General features: G+C 39.3%; 1 long non-coding RNA gene across 1 annotated transcript; it reads left to right on the plus strand.

The window, feature by feature from the left end:
• On the plus strand, positions 1919 to 6479 carry LOC106504690. Its single transcript, XR_002346496.1, has 3 exons — positions 1919 to 2275; positions 2449 to 2520; positions 6175 to 6479. It is a non-coding gene; the product is annotated as an uncharacterized LOC106504690 (long non-coding RNA).

Below are 7018 nucleotides of genomic sequence, written 5' to 3' on the forward strand. Positions count from 1 at the left end.
CTGAACTGGGGGATTTTAAGGTGGGTGTTTCAAGGAGAGGCATGGTAGGTATCGATGGTCACATCGAGGCAAAGATCTTGAAGCAAGACTTGGTGAGAGGCTGCTAAGTCTTCATAAATAAACTGTTCAATTGGCTCACAGCCTTAACTTCCAGGAAAGAGTATTTCCTGGGTCAAGAAGCTAAGTTGTTTTGCTTGGCATCAGCATTATTTAACATAAAGATACAGTAAGTATGTGTAGTTCCATTGTCTAATTCAGGGAAAGGAAGTTCTCAAGATGTTCATGAGATGTTCAGGCAGACCAGTCCAACAGGCAGTTTAGAAACTAGTGGTGGAAATGGAAATAATGGCTTCGAGTCATCTGGGTAGAACATGCTTTCTGATACAAAGCAGGAACTCAATGAAATATCACACACATCTCCTCCAAAGATGTCCTCTATCCAGGAAACTAAAACTTACAAATGCTCCCTGGAAGTTACTGACTTGACATCCAAATCCAAGAAGAAGAAAATGAGCATTTTATTCGTCCTCTCTCTTTATTTCCTTTAGGATCTGCCCAGATAGAAATTGCACTGTACATTTTTTTTTTTTTTTGAGTGGGAGGGTAGGCTCTAGGAAAGATTGGGGAAGAGAAAACTGTCTAAATAATCACTATATTTTACTAGTATTTTTAGTTTAAACATGCTTCCCGAACCTGACCAAGTTAAGCTGGAAAAACCAAACCAAGAAATAAAGAAATGTATATGAAAAATAAAGCCATATGTATATGAGGGGCATAGGTTACCTTGTATATCATTTTTTTATTCCTCAAGATTCTGTTACTAAATTATAGCCACTGCTTTGTTCTCAGGACAATTACATATATAAAATGTGGCTTTTAAATGGTTTCTTTTAGAAAATTTCTTGTTTTCAGAAAACAAGAGACATAAGCTTCCATGTTTTCCATGATTTGTAATTATCTAATGAGAGAAAGTCATTATCAAGCCCTTGGAAGAGGGAGCAGAGAGGTAAAACCAGGGGGGAGAAAATAGCCTTGACAGTTTCTTTCTCCATCTGACAATTAGAGGATGATCAAATATATTGGGTGCATTTAAACAATTCGCTCAACAAATGTCTGTTAGGCACCTACTGCATGACAGGCACTGCTGCAGGTGCTGGGAGACAGCAATGGACAAATGGAAATCCCTGCTTTAGTGGAGCTTACATTCTAGTTAGGGACATAAGAAAACAGAAAAATGAACATGTCAGATAACTATGTACATCAGGGGGTCTATCAGGGCTAGGAAGAAATGTGTAATACATGAGTGGATGGAGATCAGCAGGGAACAGCATTTTAAATAAACCAGAGACATGATACAGGGTTAGGAACAAGGTTTCTGATTCTCAGTATGGGATTTTTCCCCATTACAACATTTTGCCTTTCATGGTTTCCTGTTATTGCTTCACATTTTAGAAGCATCTTCCCTTTTCTCAAACAGTAAATATAGAGATAAAATACATAGCCAGAAACTCTGGAATTCTAGGAGGAACAGATAAGTGCTTACTAGACCTGTGGGTTGTACTTTGTCACAAGGCTGAGGTTGGATGGAAGATGCAGTGGTGTCTGAAACAGTTATTTCAGACAAACAGAATGACTGCTTTTCTTTCTCACTATACTTACTGTTTTGTTTTGTTTTGTTTTGTCTTTTAGAGCTGTATCTGCGACAGGTTCCCAGGTTAGGTGTTGAATCAGAGCTGTAGCTTCCGGCCTACACCACAACCACAGCAACGCAGGATCTGAGCCGCATCTGCGACCTACACCACAGCTCACAGCAATGCTGGATCTTTAACCCACTGAGTGATGCCAGGGATCAAACCTGCATCCTCATGGATACTAGTCAGATTCGTTTCAGATGCACAACAGGAACTCCATAGGTCTTTTTTTGACTTTTTTTTTTTTTTTTGTCCTCAGAATTATGGCAGATTTTCTAGCTTAAGAACAACTTAATTGGAGCTCTCCAACAGTTAGTCCATAGTCCTGTGGAATTATAGAATGATATCAGTTGATATCTTAAGCACAGTGACCAACTTCTTACCTCCTAGTCTCAGAGATCGATTTTATGTGGAATTCGCCATTCTCTTGCTTGCCTTGGATAATGAGATAACAAAGCTGTTATTCATATCATTCAACTTTTTTTCTGCAGACAAAAGGACACATCTTAGGTAAATAGAAACCTCTGCTCAAAAAACAAAGGAAAAAGTTTTTGACTCATCATTTTGAGTGGAGTCTTACACAGGTAACTTTAATATATGTGACTCATAAAGAACATGTAGAACAAGAGTGAGCAATTCCTCACTACTTTGGTGGGTCTTGACCACAGATATATATAAAGTATATTTCTATTTTATATGCAAAGTGTTCAATGGATGATTATCTAAATTGCTACCTCTTTCCTTCTAAAATAAAAAGAAGTTTTGATCCCTCAAATGAAGAGACTTACAGCATTTGGGGGAAGTTGGACCCTGAGGCAGTAGTCACAGAGTGAGTAATGCTTTTATTTCATTTTTTTCATGTATGTTATAGACTCTCTTACTTCTGGTGTCTGCCCCCCTTGTGGCTGAAGTTGGTATGGGGGGGGGGCTTGCTGTAGGCTTCCTGATGGGAGGGACTGATGCCAGCCCACTGGTAGATGGAGCCGATTCTTATCCCTCTGGTGGGTGAGGCTTTGTCTCTGGATGGGATTAGAGGCAGCTATGTGCCTGAGGGGTCTTTAGGTAGCCTGTTTACTGAGGGGCAGGGCTGTGATCCCACCTGTATTGTTGTTTGCCCTGGGTCTTCTCAGGCTGAAGCTGACGGGTGGGGCCAGATTTTCCCAAAGTGGGAATCCTGAGAGCTTTTCTTTCAATGTCCTTCCCTCACAACAAGCCACATTCACCCCTGTTTTCCCAGGAGGCCCTCCAAGAACTGCAGTCAGGTTGACCCAGATTCCCATGGAGACTTTGCTTTGCCCTGGGACCCAGTGCACGTGAAAGTCTGTGAGAGCCTTTTAAGAATGGGGTCTCTGTTTCCCCCAGTCCTGTGGAGCTCCTGTGCACAAGCCCCACTGGCCTTCAATGCCAGATGCTCCGGGGCTCTTTCTCCCAGTGCCGGATCCCCGCACGTGAGAGTTTGATGTGTGGCTCAGAACTCTCACTCCTGTAGGTCAGTTTCTGTGAACCTTCCCACCCAAGAGGTATGGGGTTGTTTATATCGTGTAATCGCCCCTCCTACCTCTTGATGTGTCCTCCTCTTTGTTTTCTGGAGTAGGATATCTTTTTGTAGGTTTCCGGTCCATTTGGTTGAAGATTGCTCAGCCTTTAGGTATGAATTTTGTTGTTTTTAGCTCCAGTCCTTCTATTCCGCCATCTTAATCCCATCCCTCATGTATGTTAATAATTTTTGCAAAGCGCAGTTATATTGCACCCCAAATCCACAGTGGAAAATAGCACCCCAGCAATAAGAGCAAACAAAAGTATTTACATGGTAGTCATACTAATTAAAATCAATAGACATTCCATTGATCTCCACCTGCTCATGCTTTGCATAGATCTCATTTGGCAGGTTGTACCTTTATCTCTTCATTTCATGTTGAATCTTGAATCTGGAAGAACTATTCTATTTTCCTTAAGGTTGTTATTTCTTGTTCTCTTTCCTAGTCATCTTTTTTTTTTTTTTCTTACATTTTAGTCATCCTGATGGAAGATTAGGGAGGAAAAACTGGACAAAATACCTCCATGCATTCTTTTAAAGAGCCTACTATGTGTTGGACTGTTCTAAGCCTCCAAAATACCAGTGATCCCCACTCAACTGGAGTTTACATGGGATTGGGATCACAAGAATTATTTCATATTGATGGGGTTAAATTAATTTGGATGTTAATTAATTAACATGGAAAAGGCCTCCATGGAAATTCCCATTATGGCTCAGAAGTAGCGAATCCAACTAGTATCCCTGAGGATGTGGGTTTGATCTCTGGCTCATTCAGGGGGTTAAGTATCTGGCATTGCTGTGAGGTGCAGTGTAGGTTGCAGACACGGCTTGAATTCCAAGTTGCTGTGGCTGTGGCTCCACTTTGACCCCTAGTCTAGGAATGTCCAAATGTGGCAGGCATGGCCCTAAAAAAGGAAAGGGGAAAGGAAAGGAAAGGAAAGGAAAGGAAAGGAAAAGAAAGAAAAGGTCTTCATTGGATGGTGATGATATTTGAGCTTTGAGGTGCAGGCATGCAAGGTTCTGGGGACAGAGATTTCCAGGCTGAGAACAAGACCCTAAGACAGAACTGAACATGGCACATTTGAGCGTCAGAAAAAAGGTGTGGGCTGCCTACATACCACCTGAGTGCAGAGATGGGCTTTTATGACAACCCTGAGGGGATGTCATAAGCAGTAATTTAAAGGAGTACTTTATTCTAGTTAGAGTGGGGAGTCATGGAAAGTTTTTAAGCAGGGCAGTGATATGATTTGATTGATTTGTTTATTTTTCTTTTCTTTTATTGATTGATTGATTGATTTTTTTCGATTTAGGGTCACATCTGAAGCATATGGAAGTTCCCTGCTGGGGTCGAATTGCAGCTGTAGCTGTCAGCCTACACCACAGCCATACCAATACCTGGATCCAAGCTGCATCTGCGACTTATGTCACAGCTTACAGCAATGCTGGGTCCTTAAGGCATTGAGCGAGGCCAGGGATCAAAGCTACATCCTCAGGGACACTATGTTGGGTTTTTAATCTGCTAAGCCACAAAGGGAACTCCTGATTAATTTTTAAAATCATCACTCTAGATGTTGTCTTCAAATGAGAGGTGATGATGTTTGGACTAAGGTCGTAGTGGTGAAAACAGAAATGCAGATGGGTTTGAGAAATGTTTTGAAAGTGAAGGTAAGAGGACTTACTGATAGATTAAATGGCAGTGTAGCAGGGAAGAGAGGAACTGAGGATAAGGCCTTGACTTTTTTTTTTTAAATTTAATTTTTATTTTATATTTGAGTATAGTTGATTTACAATGTTGTAATAGTTTCAAGTGTACAGCAAAATGATTTAGTTATACATATATACATATATCCATTCTTTTTCAAAATCTTTTCCCATATAGATTACTACAGAATATTGAATAGAGTTCCCTGTGCTATACAGTAGGTCCTTGCTGATTATCTATTTTATATATAGTAGTGTGTATATGCTAATCCCAAACTCCTAATTTATTCCCCACCCACCTTTCCCCTTTGGTAATTTGTTTTTGAACTCTGTGAGTCTGTTTCTGCTTTGTAAGCTAGTTCATTCATATCATTTTTTTAGATTTCCCAGATAAGGGATATCATATTTGTCTTTCTCTGTTCAACTTACTTCACTTAATATGATAATCTCTATGTCCATCCATGTTGCTACAAATGGTATTATTTCATTCTGTTTTATGGCTTAGTATCATTGCATTTTATACACATACACCCCCCCCATGTCTTCTTTATCCTTTCCTCTGTTGATGGACATTTGGTTTGCTTCCATGTCTTGGATATCATAAATAGTTCTGCAATGAGCATAGGGGTGCATGTATCTTTTTTTTTCCATTTTTTTTATTACTCAAATGAATGTGAAATCAGATTGTTATGATCATTATACAACTACAGATGTGATAAAGGCCTTGACTTTTGATTGGAGCAACTAGGTAGATAGTGGTAACTTTTACCAAATTGAGGAAGCCTTGGGGATGAGCTGGTTCACTGAGGGAGTATCAAGGGCTCTGTTTTGGCCAGATAATGCTGGAGAAATCTTTATTTCCAAGTGGGGGAATTCACTGCTAATGATATCATCCACTTTTATATTATGTACTTAAATTTTTTTTATTTGTATCACTGATGGATTGATTTTATGGGCAGATGGGGAGAGCTGGACCAGGAGACATGAGTGAAGAGAGGAGGCGGTGTGAGAATGTGGAGGATATGGCACTCATCCATGTGACTGTGGGTTTGACTGGCCCTGCCACGTGCCCTGAGAAGTTCACTCCCATTTCCTCTCCCTCGCCTTCCCCAGACCATTTTGCTGGGAACCAAAATGAGGCATTTCCCAGAAGCAAAATAGCAATTGACTTAAACTTTCTTTCTTTAATGATCCTCATTTGTCTTTGAAACTCTATCACACTTCTCCGTTTATTTATCATTCCAGGTGTCGCACTGGGGCTTCATAATCTATGAACTCCTGAGTCCACTGAGTTCTAGGAACTATGGAACAGTTAGCACAGTATGTATTTCTTTGATATTTGTATTTCAATAAATATAAATAATTCAAATGTTTAAGTTAAAAATGTTTTTTTAAAAAATGATAAAGTAACATTGAAGACACATCTGTTATTTGTTGTTTTTCATATACTTAATTGCCAGCTGAATTTTGATTTTCAGAGGAATTCTTATTAAAATTAGTAGATAAGGGAGTTCCTGTCTTGGCACAGTGGAAACAATCTGACTACTATCCACAAAGAAGCAGGTTTGATACTTGGCCTCAGTGGGTTAAACATCCAGTTTGCCATGAGCTGTGGTGTACGTTGTAGACATGACTTGGATCCAGTGTTGCTGCAGCTGTGGTGTAGGCGACAGCTGTATCTCCAATTCGACCCCTAGCCTGGGAACTTCCACATGCCTAGATGCGGCCTTAAAAAAAAAAAATTAAAAATAATGAAATAAAATTGGTAGATAATATTTAAGCCAATGACTATTATATTTTTTAACTTTTAGTTTTAAAATCGATGAATAGGAAACTGTACAGAGTGGTCCATTCTACACTTCACCTGGTAGCAACTATTATTTTTTTTTTTTTAAATCTTAATATAATTGCCCTTAATTAATTTGAAAGGGCAAAGATTACAACTAATTGGATTTTTGATGAAAAATATATATATTTGCATTTCTATTGTATGTGCATGGGGAGTGAATTATTGCATCAGAGGGTATGTATATGTTAATTATTCAATTTTAATTATAATAGTAACACACATTCACCATGTAACATTGTA

This window comes from Sus scrofa, chromosome 8 (assembly GCF_000003025.6).
Source record: "Sus scrofa isolate TJ Tabasco breed Duroc chromosome 8, Sscrofa11.1, whole genome shotgun sequence".
In the NCBI taxonomy this organism is placed as follows: Eukaryota; Metazoa; Chordata; class Mammalia; order Artiodactyla; family Suidae; genus Sus; species Sus scrofa.